Source organism: Mytilus galloprovincialis, chromosome 5 (genome assembly GCF_965363235.1).
Source record: "Mytilus galloprovincialis chromosome 5, xbMytGall1.hap1.1, whole genome shotgun sequence".
Lineage (NCBI taxonomy): Eukaryota > Metazoa > Mollusca > Bivalvia > Mytilida > Mytilidae > Mytilus > Mytilus galloprovincialis.
In genome coordinates, this window is record NC_134842.1 from 19397395 (window position 1) to 19419007 (window position 21613).

The window sequence follows — 21613 nt, forward strand, 5'->3', positions numbered from 1 at the left end:
TTGCAAAATTGATTTAAAATAAGTTGACTAGTACTACTTGAATTTAAACTACTGTACAATCAAAACTAACAATATTTTGTCTCTCCCAGCTGTTACCATATTCAAAAGAAACGCATTTCTCAGAATGGTAATGAAGAAGAGGTTGAGATAAAATTTTAGTTTTTTGTGTAGCCAATATTAAAACTTTTGTTTTATCCAGTCTAGATCTGTGAAATGATAGATTTCAGTTTGCCAAAATTGGTTATCTTCTTCTTTAAGTTTTCCAGTTTTCCCATCTGAATAAAGATGATAAATAACTGGTGAATACCATGTATACGTGGCCTATTTATTTAAAACTAATTAATATTTTAGTTACACAAAACGGTGCAGAGAACAGATGTAGTGATTAAAACTATGTACAGGAGATGAAGCTATTCAAATGATAGTGGAGAGAACAGCATATGAAGTAAGCTGCTCTCTGAAAGAGTCGACTGTCTGTATTTACAACTGTAGTTGGTAAAAGATTCCAGTGCGGTATTGTGTATGGGGAAAATGAAAATCTGTACGCCTGAGTCTTTGGATGTATAAATGTGTCTGAAGGTGAGCATGATGTTTTCTGGTTCTTGAGTCTGATGAAATGAGAATTGTGCTAGATGGTATAGCAACAATATGATGTGTGATCTTGTACATCATAACCAGGCGTGCACGCAGTCTGCGTTATGTTAATTGAGTCTAGTTGAGTGTGTTCAGCATGTTTGATACACTGCTAGTGTCATGATACCTGTTGCAGGCATACCGAGCACTGAGCTCTTTTTTGGACCATCTCTTTTTTTGAGATAGATTCTGAAGTGTGGGGATCCCAAACCGAGCAAGAGTACTCGAGTTTGGGACGGACAAGTGCTTGGTATGCCTGGCTCTCAATTTTTTGATTTGATGTTTTCAAATTTCTTCGAAGGAAACCGATTATTTTGTTGGCTTGCGAGATATTGTCATCTATATGTTTGAGTAACCGTTTCTAAAATATGATTGTGAAGAGTGTACTAGTAATTATGTTGTAAAGGTTGACATTAAGTTGTGACAGAGAGAACATAACACTTGTCTGAGTGGAAGGCCATCAGCTAGTCCTCTTCCCATTTTGCAGCTGCATCAAGATCAGCTTTAACATTTTGGTTATAATGTTGTAAATAATTGACAAAGATAAGCAGGTGCAAGACTATTTACACACTTATACATTAATACTCCTTTGTGATATGTGATTCTTGTTTGAAAAGTTAACAATTTTAATTGTTTAAATACAGAATATAATGCTTCAATCGATTTAGTAAACCTAGTCTAGTACTAATCACAGTACATACTTTGTTTGTTTGTTGGTTCCATGAAAGACAGTCATCGAAATAGACTGCACATTCAGGTATGGAACTATCATGGTAGCATTGTAGATTAAACAGTTTTTCACCAGAAATTAAAGGAAAATGATGGTTACAACGATAGGTAATCGTATAAACTCGAATGACGAGCAAAACCCAAGGAAGCTTTAAACATTCCATGCATGACTAAACTCAAAACTATTCAAAAGAGAGAATGTGACCTGGTAATATGATAAAATCAAATATGGAAGACAGGAACCAACGACAATCACTTTGCTAGAGGCTCATGAAATTGAATTGATGACAGTTGTATAACAGCACAACACAATTAAAAATCCTCAGAGTAGATATCAGTCGGACATCGATCTTAAGGTTAACACGGATCACAAAAAAACCCCGCAGAACACAGAAACAAAACCTACAAAATTCTGATCCAAGATCACTCACACAGCATGTACTGAAAGCAAGTCCAAAACCAACCCAACCTATTAATATCCCATGTTTACCAACACCAAAATATTAACATGCACACATCTAATCAATTTCAAGCAAATATGTCATAAACAGTACATGAGCTTTTAAAACGCCTAAATACAAGCACCGACAGGACACAGGATCACAAGTGCCCTTATTCGCACAACAACCTACACACAATCATGATTCAATCAACAAAAACAAACAATAACTCGAGCACGCACAAAGACGACATATGCTTTTCGACTTTACTTCTGAATCAATTGTTCTTTCATTTTTTTTTATTTGAGCTTCACTCATGAGTCTTTTGTAGACGAAAAGTCCGTCGGGCGCCCACAATTTTAATCCTGGTATCCATTATAAGCGCAGTTATATGTTCCTATCTTCCACACTTTCACTGATTTTTAGAGTTTGTTCTTATGTTGTGATGTGATGTTACATTACTATTTCAAGTCAGGAGTCTATAAATCAGTGGTGTCATTTTGTTGTTGATTGTCATATTTATTTTTCTTTTATTGTCATAATTAGTTTTCCTGTATGAATTATTGCACATTGTGTCATATTGGGCTTCTTATTGCTGACATTATGTTATGGTTTTTGTTCATTGTTGAAGGCCTTAAGGTGAAATAAACCAGCTTACATGCACGTGATTTGTAATGTTTGGATCGTTGGGAATAGTTTTCTCAATATAATATATACCAAATATCCTTATTTTTATATTCCTATGAAATATTGGCAGACATAACCATGTTGTGGAAAACATACAACGGAGTTGTGAGGTACCGGTTTTCGTGGATTTCGATGATGTGGTAAAACTAAAGATTTAAATGTTAACAATTTTGATAGACTTGTATCTAGAATTTGACATATCCACAAAATCAAATTTATACGAAAGCACTATACTAAGTAAAACATCCACTGATGCCAAAATAGGAATGGTAAGTGAGCGGAGGAATTCAATCCAGTTGGAGCTGTCTATATGAGGATTGTAACGTCTCTTTTAAGGTAAAAAGCACAGTTAATTAAATTGAAAAGGATATTTATTACAACATTCCAAACATCGTGTTTCTGATAGGGAGCAACCATTTAACTTCAAGGGGGTAATGGTTTTCTGTTCGAGTCAGATCTTTTTCCAATATTAAATACTATAAGGTATGGAGATGATAAGGGTTAGTAGTATTTTTGTTGTTATCTGCTTGACAAGCATATTTTTTTTTTTTTTTTTTTTTTTATCAAATTGGGAATCAGAATTTGTTATTTTAGAAATAAAAACATTTGAAGTTAAATGGTCCTTCCCTAAGCCTATTAAACATAAGAAAGTTACCCTGGCTCATTACTATAAGTTTACAAAATTTAAAGTGTTCGAACTAATAAATTTTCTACCGCATAATTACTTCAGGTATATTTGGCATAACCTGTAGGAAAATAGGTCCTCAATGGTCTCCAACTTCGTACATCGTACATTATTTAGCCTATTTGATATTTCTTTATTCGATCGTCACTGGTGAATCTTGTCTAATATTTATTTATGTAAATGTGAATATTTAAATGTGGACGTGCTCTGTATGTATTTGTCAGGCTACCATTATTGTTAGAACGTTCGCCTTGTATGTACGATTAAATATTGCTTTTAGATTGCTTTTAAATTTTAACATTAACAAGATGTTTGTATTCGAAGGATGTTGCACAGGTAGCAAATTACATTATGAGTTAAACTGAAGCTAATAACACATATTTTGTAGGGTATTGTTTTGTTTTTGTATTGCACCGATTCTCTTTATTCTCGGTTCCCTTTCACATGATTCAGAAAAATAATAGAACAAGCAAAACAACATATACACGAAATAAACATATATTTTCTGTAAAGTTGGCATACAAAGATCCATACAATTCTTATTATCAAGTTTATTTTTCTTGTCATCATGGCCCACAGTCAACGTTTTTCCAGCTACACACACTTCCTATTCTCTTGCATAATCCCTGTTTACGATAACAATCAGTGTCAGCGTTCAATGCTGAGGGAAGCTGACATCCTTTACTTGAGTCAAATTTTCCAGGTTCATGTCTAGGGTTCACAATTTCCTAAATAAAAGAATAAAAAAACAATATTTGCATGAAATAGAAAATAATAATCTCACAATTTGTAAGTCATGCAACTTGTTAAAAAAAAGCTACATTGCTCATACTTTTACATCTACTGTACATATGCTTTTCATGCAAAATCGAATAAAAACAGACAATACCATGCAAAATAACCACGACAACAACATAGCAAAAAATAAAAAATAAACAGCTCGCATCCCATCATAAATCTAAATGTACCTAGGCGATGAACAGCTGTAAGCAGATCCCGCTCTTATATGACACACATCTGGTTGCTCCTGTCAAGCCATATTATTCACTAATAAGCCTCATTCCCGTTAACCTTTTTTTATTGAAAAATAATGCCTGATGGTTCAAGAGTAACCGTAAAAATAGCTGGTATAAAATAAAATCACAAAAATACTGAACTCGAAGGAAAATTCAAAACGGAAAGTCAAAACACACCAAACGAATGGATAACAACTGTCATATTTGGCTTGGTACAGGCATTTTCTTATGTAAATTCATTCATTTTAAATTGGAAGTAACTTATAAGTATTAAGTTAGTTTCAAGTGACAGTGGGTTCTTATAAACTTCGTAACGATCAATATATTATTTGACATTTGTATTATTGAACTTATAAATACTGTTATGGTCTACATCATTTATGAGTTTGCGAATTAATATTATTCGATATTTAAAAGTTATCACTTAAATACCAAACTCCAAGGCAATTTCAAAAAGGGCAAGTCCATAACAATTGACAGAATCGAATTCTATGTTATGTCATGTGTTCTATTGTTTGTCTATTTCTTTTTAGCCTGGCGTTGTCAGTTTATTTTCGATTTATGAGTTTGACGTACCTCTGGTATCTTTGGTATCTTTCGTCCCTCTTCTATTAATGAACATGCAGAACGAGTGAAAACAACTGCAATATTCTTGACTTGGTGCAGGCATTTTTACAGGAAAGGAGTGGTTAAACTTGGTAAAGAAGCCAGCTTATCCTCCATAATAAAGTTATACATTTTTCTCATAAAAAGAAAAATGAATTCACAGCGATAGATATTTAATTTATGCGTTTATTTAACGAAATAATACAATTCGATCCAAGTTAAATTCATAAACTCAAACCAACGGGAGGCATTTTAGGATAATACAAAACCGATTTTTTTTTAAATCAAAAATTGAAATAAAATTTAAAATGCTATACTTGCTCTTCATCAGATATCATACCCTTGTAATTGGTTACACTAACTGTATTTCTTTTTTTAAATTTGGGATCTCAAATCTGTCTTACTTTTTTTTTATATTTTGCCTATTGTATTCTTTTTATTCAAGCGTCACTGATGTGTCTTTGTATCCATTCGTTTGATAAGTTTGAGCTTTTGATTTTACCATTTGATTAGGGACTTTCCGTTTTGTATTTTCCTCGGAGTTCAGTATTTTTGTGATTTTACCTTTTATGTAGCCGGCACTTTGATACTGACTCTTAGTAGTGAGTTTTACTAATTAAAAAGTTATTGCTGGTAGACGTGTCGTCCCCGAGGGTATCACCAGCCCAGTAGGAGCACTTCGGTGTTGACATTAATATCAATTATATGGTCATTTTAATAATTTTAAATTTCTGTTGTCAAATTTTATCCCAAGAAAAGATTACTTCGTTATTGGCACAACTTTTTGGAATTTTGACTCCTCAATGCTCTTCAACTTTTCACTTGTTCGGCTTTATATCTTTTTTGATATGAGAGTCACTGATGAGTCTTATGTAGACGAAACGCGCATCTGGCGTATTTAATTACAATCCTGGTACCTTTGATAACTATTATTGAAAATTTTACTATTATATCTTTCAATTGATTTAAAAATCAAACAACAATGAATCAATGTAAAATCAAAAGTGTGTTAAGTTATTGAAGGGCATAGTCATATGTGAAGCCTTAACAAAAACTAGTAATTCAATATGTGATCCTTGTTTATGAGCATGAGGACAATTTTCAATATACTTGTACAAGAAAGTACAGTTAATAATATAAAAAAAACATATTGTAATTTGTATATCGATATAAGTCTGAGTGCCAATGGGACGACTCTCCATACAAGTCACACTTTGTAAAAGTAAACAATTATAGATCAAAGTATGGTCTTCAACACGGAGCATGGGCTCACACCTAACAACAAGCATTAAAGGGCCCAAAAATAACTAGACTAGTGTAAAACCATCCAAACGGAAAAACCGGCGGTCTCATCTATACACAAAGAAAAAAGTTAAGCACCCCCTGATATATAGCATTGTAGTTTTTTTTTTTACCAAGAATGTTAATTTGAATATCAATATTGATTTTAACCTTACAATGTTCTTTATAGTATACAGATGCGAGCATACATGTTTTACTGGTCATTAAGATATCGACGTATCATGCACGTGAACCATGCCTCCCATGCAAATTACAAAATGCAGTTTCCCCGCGCTTCAAATTTGAGTATTTCAGTCAGGCGATCGGAAAATTGAATTCATACTCTGTAAACATGTCACGAAGACCAATATTGAAGGCCCAAAAATGGCAGATTATCGGCATGCGGTCATCAGGATTATCTTATAAAGCTACTGCACGTCAGATGGGCTACCAGTACACTGTAGTCAGCAGGCTTGTGCGGACACACATCCAAACCAATAACGGAAAAGACTTTCCAAGATCAGTTAGACCATTGTTGACATCGCAGCGTGAAGACAGGGCACTGCAACGCATGGTTAGACGAATGCCATACACAACAAGTCCTGTTCTTAAAAGAGAATGGTTACCTCATAGACAGCTATCAACCAGAACCTTGAGAAACCGGTTGAAATCAGCAGGACTGAAGTCAAGGGAGGGGAATGAGACGTCCAATGTTAACTGACCGATATCAACAACTTCGTTTGGCATGGTGCTTAGATCGTCGTGGTTGGAACTAGAGGAACTGGAGGAAGATCCATTGGTCAGACGAGAGCCGGTTTCTTCTGCTTGTTACAGATGGGAGATTGAGAGTTTGAAGACATAAAAATACAGCATATACCCCAAGGAACATCAAAGAAACTGTCCCTTACGGTGGAGGCTCTGTGATGGTATAAGGATGCATCTCTCATGACTAAAAAATGGACTTGGTCACAATACGAGAAAACCTTAATGGTGATCAATGCATAAGATAAGTTCTTCAGCCTTATTTTGATAACCACCAATTAGCTGCAAGACCCTTGTTTATTGATGGCAACACTAGGCCGCATCTTTCAAGGGCGGTTATCACATTCTTTCAAGGCGAAGCAGTATCTGCTCTTCCATGGCCTGCCATGAGGCCAGATTTAAATCTGATAGAGCTTATTTGAAACACGTTAGGTCGTCGGGTACAGGGCAACGGACCACGTGTACAAAATTTACCGTAGTTGGAAGCAGCATTGCACCGGGAATGATGGCAAATACCACAGCAGAAAATCCGACAACTAACTGGAGGGATGAGACGCCGGGTTGAGGCCTGCATCCAATCGGTGGTGGTTTCACCCGATATTGAATACTGAATTATGGATATCGTTAACAGACTTACAATGGACGTTTAAGTGAAATGACAATAGAATCATGCATATCGAACTCAGAAAATCCATACTTCAAATGGACATTTAGTGTTTAAACTGGACTTTTTGGTTTGTGACAACCTAATCATTAAATTATCATTTCTGTTGCAATTTGTTGTGTATTTCTTAAAGCTTATGTCATGTCCTAACAGTCTGCATTACTATTTTTGCGACCAATTGTTCCGGGATCCCATGACCCTTCTCGTAATATTTGTCAATTCGAAAACACGTGGGGGTGCTTAATCTTTTTCTTTGTGTATATATAAAAAACGAGAAACACTTATGGACCTATTCAACAAACGACAACTACTGAACATCAGATTCACGAATGAGGACAGGTAAAAACAAATGCAGCGGGTTTAAACGTTTAAAATAGGTACCAACCTTCACCCTTATGTGAAACAATACTTACTTTACAATCACAATTTTGTACGTATGAATCAGAACCGCCACTGAACAGGTACAACATCAACTCAAATGTAACATCAGTGATCTTATAAATGAAGTTACCACATGTTGAGGTAAATATTCTTCCTGTTTTTGTGCTCCTCCGACCTTAAATGAAAAAGAAAGCGTTTGGTTGATTTATACTACCATAACTTATCATGTTATTTAATCAACGTATTTCTCTATTCTTGTGTAGAAATATGCACTTGTATAATCAGTTTATACTTCTGGAAATTAAAAAATTGTATAATTGATATTATATAAATCATTTGTTAAATTCGGATACTTGTTCAAATGCAAAGACAAATTTGTACAATATTGCATATCAAGTACCTACATAACATGCATCAGGTATCAACAAGCATGTAAACTCGTATAAAGAAAACCACCAAGAGTCATATTTGGCTGTCGTGTGTTTTTCTTAAAAAAGAGAGAGAATCTAATTATTATGAACTGAAAAAATACAGATAGTGAACACTTCAAAAGTTTAAAAGTCCGAAAAGACCAGTTTTTGTCTTGATTTGCATGAACTTTTACTCGACATTCTCCAAAAGTATGACTTGTGTCTTAATTTTTCTTGACAAATTCTCATTTATATTAAATTTGTATGAAATTTACTCGACATATTCTCGACATTCTGAATATGGTCTTACAATTTCTTGACAAATTCTTGACATTTGAATACTGTCTTGAAATTTCTCGACATTTTCTCGAATTTTTATTTTTTCTCAGTATGGCTTGACATATTCTGAACATTTTGAATTGTGTCTTAAATTTACTTGACAGTTCTAAGTTTTAAAAATCATGACCAATATTCATGATATAACTTTAATCTTTACTTCTCTTTATATAATAAACTGTTCTCACGTTACACTCCTTACAACAAAAATGAAAGTTTGGCATATAAAATAATTGAAAATTTGGGTATCTAAATATTTTAACAATTGCAAATATGGCTATGAAATCTAATGTATAAAATAATTTAAATTTTGGTGTGTTGATATAAAACAATTTAAATGTTGATGTGTTGATATAAAACAATTTAAATGTAGATTTAAAAAAAAATACAAATTTTGATTCATAAATCTTGCAAATCAAATGAATAAAACCGATCATTGTGTAGACATATTTCATTCTACATTCATAATATTCAATGTTAATATGGTAAATAATTTTTGTACAAAAATGTGATTTATATAAATAGCAAATTATGATGATATACAAATCATTCATTTAACAGAAGAAAAATTTGTGTAATTTCATCTGTTGGAATATATATTAAGTTTTACACATGGCCAGGATGTTCCCTATAAAGTTAAGGTATTCCACACCCCAGAGTACACGCAACTGTAGAAATTACTGATTCACCTGTAATCAGCCATACAACTTATCAGTTGACCGACCATGACACTACAATTTAAAAAGTTTGTTGATAGATGAAATTATGAAAATAATCATTTTGATGAAAAAAATTGAATTAAAATGGAATTTCTTCATCAAAAATAAGTATTTTATTTTGACATAAAAACAAATTGAATAATTCCCAAAGATTAAAAGACAATTATTATCTTTTGAAATGAATCTCAAACAGATATGCAAAATATATTTTTTTTCCTTTTCAGGACGGAGTTATCACAAACATTTATTTTTTTATAAAAAAATTATAAAATTCAACACTCACATTTGAATAAAGAATGTTTTTGGGTTGTCCCAAAAAATGAATAAGGTTTTTGAATCAAGATGAAATCAAATTCTTTGACCAACACAAAGCCATCCCCCCCCCCCCCCCCCCCCCAACCCCCGTTCTTTTTTTTAGCCACACAAACCCTAAAGATAAATTGTGGGGTCCAAAAGAGACACATGATCACATTTTAAAACTGCCTACAAGACACCTATTTTAGTAAAACAAATTTGACTGGCAGTTTTGCGAATGGCAAACATCTAAATGTTGTTTGTCAGTTGTTACTTCGACTTATATTCCAAGTGAAAACAATTGATTAAACGTTTAATAAAAATAAATCAAAATTAAAATACATGGGGAATTATTCAGGGTATTCCAACTTAGTTGCACCAAAAGGGTATCTTACTATACCAAATTAATTATTGATTTTTCAAAATTTAGTTTAGCCATAATAAAAAGGAGTATATAACAGCAAAATAATGTCATAAACAGTGCAGAATAAGTCTGTACACATTTCAGACGAAATTTATACTGTTGAGATAGTGTCAAGACATATTTAAGACTATCAAGAATGTGTCGAGACATATTCAGAATATCAAGAATGTGTTAAGACATATTCAGACATTATTAAGAATGCCAAGACAGATCGAGACAAATTTAAGACAGTCAAGAATTGGTCGAGACTAATCCAGACTCTTATTAGATGATATAGGAAGTGTCGGGAAATTTTAAGACAATGTTCATACTGTCAAGACACTTGTCAAGAAAAATCAAGAACCTTATTAGACAAATTCATACTATGTCAAGAATTTAAAAAAAATGTTCAGACAAATTTAGAATGTCGAGTAAAAATTCATGCAAATTCAGACAAAAACTGTTCTTTTCAGAATTTTTGACTTTTGTAGTGGAAGAAAGACAATTTAGTATTGTAAACATGCCAATAACAAACTAGTCACTGAGCGTTTTACAGTAGAATGCAATGAGTATGTAGGTAAAGGTATACTAATATCTTTGGTTAGCTTTATTTGCTAGCCGAACCATGAAGTCATTATTGGGTTAGGTAAACAACCCTCGTTTAAAAGTAGAATAGTCTTAAAAATTACCAATCTTTCTGTCTGTAGGACTAAACTACTCCGAAAGTATGGTAGTATACCTAACCTAATAATGACTTCATGGTTCAGCTTACAAGCAAGCTAACCAAAGATTCGACCTTCACCTACACTTTCAGTTGTAGACGTTTGAACTTTTTGCTTATATTTAAACCATGTTAAAACTATGGTGTTACTCTGTACCTGACAATACATACTGTTCTCCTACAGCCATGAATCTTACACCACACATCGAAGAAGTGGAATACGTTTCTATGATAATTGTTGAACCAATTGTTTCATGAACACCCTGAAACATTCAATGTACAGTTTAGCATTAATATTAAACAATGTTGAACCAATTGTTTCATGAACACCCTGAAACATTCAATTTATAGTTTAGCATAAATATTAAACAATGTCGAATCAATCGTTTCATGAACACCCTGAAACATTCAATAGATATAGGAAGATGTGGTGTGAGTGCCAATGAGACAACTCTCCATCCAAATAACAATTTTAAAGAAAGTAAACCATTATAGGTCAATGTACGGCCTTTAACACGGAGCCTTGGCTCACACCGAACAACAAGCTATAAAGTGCCCCAAAATTACTAGTGTAAAACCATTCAAAAAGGGAAAACCAACGGTATAATGTACAGTTTAGCATAAATATTAAACAATGTTGAACCAATTGTTTCATGAACACCCTGAAACATTCAATGTACAGTTTAGCATAAATATTAAACAATGTCGAACCAATTGTTTTATGAACACCCTGAAACATTCAATTTATATTTTCGCATAAATATTAAACAATGTTGAACCAATTGTTGCATTAACACCGGGTCACCCTGAAACATTCAATGTATATTTTAGCATAAATATTAAACAATGTTGAACCAATTGTTTCATGAACACCCTGAAACATTCAATGTATATTTTAGCATATATATGAAACAATAAAAGCAATACTTTTGGGTTAAGGAAACACGATACCGAATGACATATCTCCCGTCAATTGTAAAACAACAAAATTAATACCTTTGTTTTAAATGAAAAGCAATTATTTTCTATATATAATTACGACAACTGAGTATTTCGTAATATCTTTTGTTGTAAATAGGGTTAAGGAATAAACTAAGTGTAGATATAACGTACTTTAATAAAACCAAAACAAATACAATTTGTACACCGGATCATCATGTTCATAACTGATATCCCGAATCGGGAAGAGTGATGTGTACACCGGATCATCATGTGCATATCTAATTTCCGAATCAGAAAGAGTTTAAACAAATCCAACTTTATAAGAAATTTTGTTTACACATCTATGTGTTTGTATTGAACCAAACTAATTATGGCTTCTGTTTATTTTACATTCAAATTGTAATATTTGATTCGACTTATTTCATCCAAATGCTTTTTTCTGTAAAACATTCATAAAAAGTTCTGAATTTTTTTATAGCTCCACTGTAAATAACAAGTCCATAACATAAAAGATACCGCAAAAAGTAAACTGACCCCCAAAATACCGAATTACGAGAAAAAATTAAAACAGAAAGTCCCTTAAAAAATGGCACAAATGAAAAGCTCAAACACATCGAATGAATGGATAAAAACTAATTGTTATATTCCTGACTTAGTACGTGCATTTTCTTGTGTAGGAAATAGTTAATTAAACTGTTTTATAGCTATCTAAACCTCTCACTTGTATTACAGTCGAATACGATTCCATTATTTTGACATCAATTTGTGAACAAAACAAACAGACACAACTGTCGATAAAAAGTTAACAACAGTCAATATTGAGTTATAATCTTAATCACTATAAAAACAAACAAATACGTCAACAAAATAAATCATATTATTTCGCTGATACTACATTTTCCGTTTTATTTAAATAAGTAAAGATCTAACTTTAACATCTCTTCTCGCGCACGTGGCGAAAAAGCGAAAAAGAAATCGATCGCAAAAATTAGTTGGTTTACAGTGTTCGATATGTTCATACGAAAATTTTCTGATTGCACGGAAATATGTGGTTTTTTTAAATTTTGCAATCTATTCTGTCTATCTTACCTTCAATGACTTGAGTAGTTTGAAGTGATATTTTATCTCATCTCCTCCCTTAGGAATTTCCTTTTTTATTACTCTCCCGACCAGTACTAAGAAAGGATAAAACATGGTTATTGGCACATAATCCAATCAGACAAAGGCACCCCCTAAAACCATCACATCATAAGAAAATCCAAACCTTTACACACATAATTAATTTTTTCAAACTGATTGAAACTAAGGCATTTACTAGAAGTTATTCGTACACGATGGAGAAAATAAACCTTACTTTGAAAAACTAACACCAGAGTCCTCGACTCACCGTCAAAATTATCGCATTAGAAATCTAACCTTTGCAAAAAATCGTCTGTGTTAGAACGCTTTTTATAACGGAAACCATTTTTAGTTCCGAAAATTACTTCAGATTTAATTTAAAAAAATATAAACACCATGAACACATCATGCTTAGGGAAAACATACATAATTCAATTCATAAAATCGTTGGGACAACACTTTTTCCAGCTTATATCTTAGTACGATTTCGTCTGTTGCAAATGTGGTTGGAATACACACAAATGCGTCATTGTTGGAGCTTTTCAATATAAACTTTTTTTTAATCTTTTTAGTCGATTTACGAGATCTCAACATCGGTAAAAAAACAAATTAACAAAAAATACCGAACTCTGCAGAAAACGGAATGTAACTAGAAAATCAAGTGTCAAATTCAAAAGCTCAAACTCATCAAACGATGAATAACAACTGTCATATTCCTAACTTGGTTAAATCATTTCCTAATGTAGAAAAAGGTGGATTAAACCTTGTTTTATAGCAAGCTAAGCCTCCTTTATGAAATCTTACGAAATAATTGTTACTTTTTCACATTTTTAATAAATAAAAATAGCTGCAATGTTAGATGTACAATATATCTAGAGACAATTATTTCCCGCCAAATTTCGAGTGCTTGTATTTAGCAAAACAGTACACAGATCTTTCATTTTTCTCTCACTTTTTTTAGTTCTTTTATTTCTATACAATCATTTTGAATTCGAGATATCAGCCTTTGAAAATTTGGCGGGAAAATTATCTCTTGATTTTTCATTGCTTTATAATTGACAAGTTAAAGCTCTCAAAAACTATTAAAAAATAACAACGATTTTATAGATTTTTATTGATTAAAAGAAAAACGGGGGTCAATGAGCTAAATTTATTAAGGCATTCAAATGGATAAAACTAGAGCATTCCGAAAATCTGATGAAAATCTAAAAACATGACAAGCGAACATCCTTAAAAAGCTTTCAAATTGTTTAAGGTATGTATCATTACAACATAAACAGAGGACGATTTATAAATAAGAAGGGGGAACACGGAGATTTGACAGATTCTTGTAAGCGAAATATGAATTGAAATCAATTGGACAGATTTATGAATATGTGATTTATAAAAAAAATATGAAACTTTTTTTGACAATCAAACACTGAAAGGTAATGCCTATTAAAAGAAGTTCAAAATGGGAGAACAAAAAACCTTTTACAATTTGAAATTTGTGTCACTTTGTTTAAACAACTGAATTGACTGACACGTCGCAAGAACTAAAGAGTTTTATTGCACCCTGTCCACATTTGTTATTTATTTTATTTTAATCAATATTGTAGAAAAAATAAATCGTGAGAGTTTTATTTCACTTACTAGTCTCCTGTTTTTGAAGTGTACTACTTATTCAATTGACACATGCAAAAAGTGAAAAAACAAACATACCAAACTCCGAGGAAACATCAAAACGGAAATATCGTATCATAAGGCTAAATCAAACAAACGCATAACTGTCATTTTCCTGACTTCGTACAGTTTTTTTTTATGTTATAAAGGGTGGAATAAACCTAGTGTTTTAGCTCGCTAAACCTCTCACTTGTGTGCTAATCCCATAAAATACCATTATATACATGATATGAACGACGATATGTAAACAAAACAAACATACATTATAGTTAAAAATGTCAAAATTGGGGTACAATTGAAATCTGGAGGAATAGATATTAATCTACTTACATAATTCTGAGGTGAATGAAAGCTAAACAAAATACTCACCGACAGAATCTTCCCTGCAAAATATTCTTTGCGGGTGTTTTACAAAGCACCGACATCCACTTGATATGTATGTTACCCATAGCAAAATTACTAATATGCATGTTACTTTAAAAGACATTTTCAGAAACCTGTTGTTTTACACGTTATATAATCTCATGTTATACAAAATGTTATATTTTCATCGATATATAAATAGTTAACAATCACGTGACCGTGTTTATATTTACATGAATAAATTGATGTTTATTAAAATATATAACATGTCATTTCATTTTTAATACAGGATGTTTACTCAAATTAACTGACGTAAAGTTAACCACATATTCCTCATATATGATCTCTTCATTAACTCACCACAGGTTAACCGTTTCCAAAAGGTACAAAGTACTTAGAATTATCATAAAATTTACGGAAGCTTTTTTTTTTGTGTTTTTGTTATTTTAGAAAAGAATGAAAAATCAAATGTAGTTGTTAATATTTTTTTTAATTTTCGATACCATTGTTGGAGTCTAATTTTTATTATTATTAATTATAAATATCAACTATATTTAAATATTTCAAATACGTGTATTTTTTCTGGACCCTGATCCGCGTTCGAATACCAGTCAGATCTTTTGATAGGATTGATCTCAAAGTAATAATCTCATCGCCAGTAAACAATGTACTTTTAATCAGTATAGTATGAATAAAAAGTTATTTTCAGTGGTTGACAAACCAATGATACCGCTAATTCTCAATATGATGTTAATGTGTGACAAAGATGCTTCAATAAGTTTATAACATTTCAATTCGCAATTAACATGTTCAACGGATGCTCGGTATTTTGCACTGAGTTGTTGAGCGTCCATCATTTTCTCTTTTTCATGTTTCTACTTTCTGGTTAAATATGATATCTGGTATTTGTCGTCTTTGGTTGATGAAACTATTAAAACTCTTTCTCTCGACGGGGATTAGGAACCACCTAACTTCAAAAGATAAATAATGGAGATATAAATGCAGGCGATGCTACAGCGAAAGCTGAACAAATTGTCTCAGATAATGTTACAGCCAGAACTGAAGATAATTTTTATGACGCTCTTGTAATTCTTAAAGCCACAAAAGACCATTCCATAAAAAGTAAATAAGAATCGTTTAGGATGTATACCTCTGAGGAGCAAAACATTTCTAGATTGAAACTTTTTTTCTCAACCTGATTTGTGGGTGTATCTTAATGTTATTAATAATAGGGCAAAGGAAAAATTATATGGTGGTACACATCTTTTTTGCTACGGCCATTTGAAACTAACCAATTCTGATAGTTATTTTAACATTTTTCATCAATTTTTACTAATTTGTGAATATTGTTATAAACAAATCACAGTTTCACATTTCAACTTTTTTTTTTTATTATAAATGACTGAAACTAAAAAACTACTTATTGTAATACATATTGTTTTCACAGAGTTAAGTTTGATTTAAATTCATTGATATTTTCCACTAGTTTCAATGTTTTGGAAATGATTCTAGAACGGGATTTCAACGGGACATAAACGTAAGAACATGATACATTCTTAATGCAATTAGGTTGCAGTAACCATAAAGGATATGACAAGTTATTACGAAACAGGTTTTAAGATAGTTGTAAAGCCTCGGAGTCGATTTAAAATATTATGACGCATGAAACAATCATACAAAAAACTTAATACCACAGTCCCACTAGGCGACGATCGCACTACCATTTGTGAAAAAAATGCAAATTTTGATGATCGTAGTGCGATCGTGTAGATCGCAGTAAGGTCGTATCACGGCCGTTGTGAGGTCTTCAAGATCGTGATGAGCGTGGCCAACTTTGCAAAACAATCGTGGTGCGTTCGTGATGAAATCAAGTCGTAGTAGAAGCGTAGTGAGAGCGCACTAAGGTCGTGGTAAGATCGCAAAGGTCCCTGTAAGCGTGATTCTATTCGGAGAGACTGCGCTACGATATCACAGCGACGTTATTATGACCTCACTATGACCATCACGTTCTCGTCGCGACCAACTACGACCATACCACGTTTACACCACGCTGTTCAAGACCACAGTGCGAATCTAGCACGCCCTTGCTGTCCTCATCACGCTCTTCTTACGACATCACTACGTTCATACTACGACCATCATTCTCATTGTCATTTTCACATAAAACATATCTAATCTCTCCAGGTTTTGTTTCTCTGTATGCAATTAGGACTTCTTGTCCATTTTCTCTAACGGCTCAACCATGCTTCTCGTTTTTATTTATATTATATCGTTGGTTTTCCCGTTTGAATGGTTTTGCACTATTAATTTTTGGGGCCCTTTATAGCTTGGTGTTCCGTGTGAGCCAAGACTCCGTGTTGAAGGCCATACCTTGATCTATAATGGTTTACTTTTATAAATTGTTACTTGGACGGAGAGTTGTCTTATCGACACTCATATCACATCTTCCTATATCTATTGACACATATGTGTCATCTCTGCTATTGTTCACTAAAATATCGTCATTTAAGCTTGATGCACCAGCAATAGGTTTTAATTTAGGTTGGATTGGTCGGTCCGACATCTCTGCTGGATCAGGATTCGTTACTATCAGAGCTTCCTTTGCCTATCATCAACCCCTACCACCACGCCCACGTGTTCAAGTAGATTTTGGTGGCATGACTGTATTGTTTCCGAGAAATCTACGTATTAATCAGAAATAGAATGAATGGAACTGTATTGATAAGGAACACGATGTTGACGTTATTGCTGAGAACGTAGTAAGATCGCGGTATGCACGTAGTATAATCGTGGTAAGATCGTGTTGCAATCGGATAACTCGTGGTATGGTCGTAGAGAACGTGATGAGCGTAGAAAGATTTTGATAAGCGTAGTGAGCATGGTGAGGTCGCAGAATAAGCGCGATGAGAACGTGGTATAATCGTAGCGGGATCGTTGTAGAAGCGTAATGAGGACGTAGTAGCATCGTGAAAGCAACAAAAAATCATATTTTCATGCCGCTCATACCGCGACCTCACCACGATCTGAATTTATTTTACATCGGTGAGCGTGGTGCGATCGTGGTCTAGTGGGACTGGGGCTTAAAGTATAATAATAACATTATATTTGCCTGTATGTCCAATACTTGGAAGGTTTTTTTTATAAAATTTATATCAAAAGTTTAAATCAGGAATGTCTCGGACACTTCAAAAATTAGCTTTGACCAATTGTTTTAAAAGAAAGATTTTCCAGGAAATTAAAATCTATAAAAAAAATACATTGTAATTGCTCTAACGTAAACAATTTTTGCCAGATATTTATAGTATTTGGTATTGCCCTTGGGCATATAAAATATGTGAAACGTGGAGGACATTGGAACCATATTCTTTTATTCTTATTTAAAATCATCATGTACAAAAGTATGCCTTACTACGGAGCCCCATAATTCCATGTAAATGTGAATATTTCGATTGAAGGAGATTTAATCTGGTGCGCACAAAATTAAAAATCGTGAACACGGCTTTTAAACTATGATATTAACGTATACACATAAGTAGTGAATCGGTTGTTTTTGTGTGTGTAGTTTTTCTATAAAGCATTGTCTATTAATAATATAACAATTATATCATATTACTTGAAGTATAAAATACATTGTTTTGAAAGAATATAGCTGTCATATAAGACAACCTTAGTAGGTTTTATAGATGTGCTGAACAATGTTCATCTAACAAATAGCGTAATGTAAGTTTCGTTTTTTGTTAAATAACGAAATTACCCGGATAAATTCCTTATCTAAAAATTAAAAAAAAACAAAAATACCGAACTCAAAGGAAAATTCAAAACGAAAATTTCCTTATCAAATGACTAAATTTAAAATTCAAACGAATTGATTTGTTAAAGATAGTTTAATAGCTAGCCAAACCTCACACTCGTATGACAGTTGCATAGAATTTCATAATATTAACATCAATGTGTTACCAAAACAAACAAACTTAATTCGAAAAATGTCAAACATTTGTGTACAGTGGTCATCGACGTGTAATATGGGGACGAAGTCCCCAATAACAGTAGAAAATTCAATAAAAAAAAAAATCGGGAAAATTTCCCGAATTTTTCATTGTACTAATGAACTCAAAATCGTTCAATTTTTTTTATGTCATGTTTTGAAATCCCGGACCTGCGCAGAAATGTACAATATACTTCCTTTTTCCGGTCTCGTTTGTATGAAACTTTGAGTAAAATATATATTTATCAGTCTAATATAAAATAGAAAGGAACGCGCAATACCAATTTCATTTTTAATAATTCCTTGATATGAAAAAACGTTACCTAATGATAGCGTTTTTTTGTTTACATTGCATATGACGTCATAATTTGAATAACGTCACAACTTAAATCCATAACAACAGAACCAAAATCGGAAACGTTACGGTATTTCCGTGTCTTTTTTTTTACAAATAATTAAGTTACAAATAAATAATTCATACAGACTTCGTCCCCATTTACAGGTAATGCCTGCCTCATATTAATCTTAATCATTATAAAAACAAACACCTATGTAAACAAAGAAAAACAAATTGTCATAAAGACAAAGCAAATAAGCAAGAATAAAAAATCCGGAATAACCCAAAAATGACCATAGCTCAATAATACAGTAGAGCTAAATATTTATAAAGACCGAAAGTGCCTAAAGAATATAACCAAAAATGCACTAAACAGTTTAAAAAAAAAATACGAAGACAATTATAATGAACACAATAACACTGCATTAAGATTACAAAGGCTTAATGCATTATTTGTGCAGTTGAAACGGTATATTTATCAACAAGGCCTAGTATTTTTCGAGGATATTTTTTTCAGAAAAAATGTCGAATCGTCCTTTGACATAACCCTGGTTCGTCAACTTTCTGCTCAGAAATTTTATATAAAGCATAATTTGCAGATACAAGCTCTTGAATACCGAATGGGTTTGAAAATGTATTCTAGTATCCAAAATAAACTCATCATAGATACAGGATTAAATTTTGTATTTAAGCCAGACGCGCGTTTCGTCTACAAAAGACTCACCAGTGACGTTTGAATCTAAAGAAGTAAAAAAAAAGCCAGATAAAGTACGAAGTTATAAAGCATTGAGGACCATAATTGCTAAAAGTTTTGCCAAATACAGCTAAGATAAATTATTCCTGAGTTAAAAATCCTTAATATTTTAAAAATTCAAAAGTTTTGTGAACAAAATGCAGTTCCAATGGGCATATTGCTGCTAAGGTATGCATGGGAATGTATATTTTTTTTAATTAAGATAGTCTCGTTTGTTATAGATAGTGGTACTGCACACTTCGGGGTATAAGTCTAAAAATAAGATTGAGAACGCCGTGTCTATTGTTTCTTTACTTTCTAGATTTGGAGGATATACTAATTGAACCCAATCAGAAAAGTTTTGATTGTTAATAGAAAGTGCATCATCAATGTATCAAACTATGAAATTAAAGGACTTATTGTTGTGTTTGAGGGGCACTCATACTTGTATGAATTGAGAGAAGGTCGGCAACGAGAGGTGTATGGTTCGTTCCCATAGGAATACCAACAATTTGTAAGAGAGAGTCTACCAGCAAATTAAACAAACATGTTGTCAATAAGAAACTTCAGCATAGTGATCACTTGTTCCTCAGTGAGGCATTGTTTTACCTTTTGTTCACAATTTAACAAACTATGCCTAGTGGAATCTCAAAGTAATACACAGTATACTTATAATGTATGCTTCCAAATTTTAGGTTTAAATGCATTGTGAATGACTTCATTTACACAATTTTTCAATTTCACATGGGGAATGGTTGTTTAACTACTTGCTTAACAGAACCAGTTTCAGAGAAAAATGGATTACATATTGATTTCATTTGTTTTCTAATCATTCAAGAAAGAAATAAAAGATAAAGAAACTTATAAATTTAGTAGCTTTGTACCACTTTGAACTTGGTGTCAGATGGTCGTACAATTTACTTATAGTTATAAAAGGCTGGTGGGAATGAATAAGTATGGTATCCGCCTTAACCAAATAGCAACTCATGACCTATAAGGCATTTTGAAGGTGATAAACTGCAATGAAAACACTGTTTTGCTGATAAATTAATATTTCCTTGTGTTTCAAAAAAATGGGTTTCTCTTATAAGACATGTTCACTATAAGCCGATACCGAAACCAAATCCGATACCGAAACCAAAAATAGTAGTGAGGTAAATGTTAAATGTTAATGTTATGTCAATTAGCTCAAACCTTTCACTCAATTATATTGTTTGAAATTGGAATACACTATATGGGATATTACTTCAATTCATCAGTTCACATAAATCTATCGAAAAATCTGAGTTTAATTCATTCAATATTAAATACACTTATATATACATGCAATTTATAGACAAATTATTTGTCATGTACATTTATCTTTTAGCAGGTTTCGTCGTAGGTATAGAGCTGCACATAGTTCTACAATAGCCGCATTATCGTTCCCACTATGTCGATAAAACCTATCATTTCATAAATTTTCATACGTCCTATGGGAATGTTCTACATAAACTCTTCTTGCACGAATCTTTTCATTGAGAATTTTGCGTTGATGGCAAAACATTGCATTTTGAGTGCGTAGATGCCTTACAGTATATGGTGTTGCAATATGATGTTCTGATGAGTATATGGTATCACCAATTTAGTAACAATCACGAGGAAACGGTAATATCTTGTGTGGACCGGTCGCATCTATCAATCTGAAAGTCATCACGTCATTATT

At 32.6% G+C, this 21613-nt stretch overlaps 1 long non-coding RNA gene across 1 annotated transcript; it reads right to left on the bottom strand.

The window, feature by feature from the left end:
• Positions 1-3656: 3656 nt before the first annotated feature.
• LOC143075336 (uncharacterized) lies at positions 3657-15099 on the bottom strand. Its single transcript, XR_012978291.1, has 5 exons — positions 14860-15099; positions 12799-12884; positions 10925-11030; positions 7917-8059; positions 3657-3902 (listed from the first exon to the last, which is right to left on the bottom strand). It is a non-coding gene; the product is annotated as an uncharacterized LOC143075336 (long non-coding RNA).
• Between the last annotated feature and the right edge of the window lie 6514 nt (positions 15100-21613).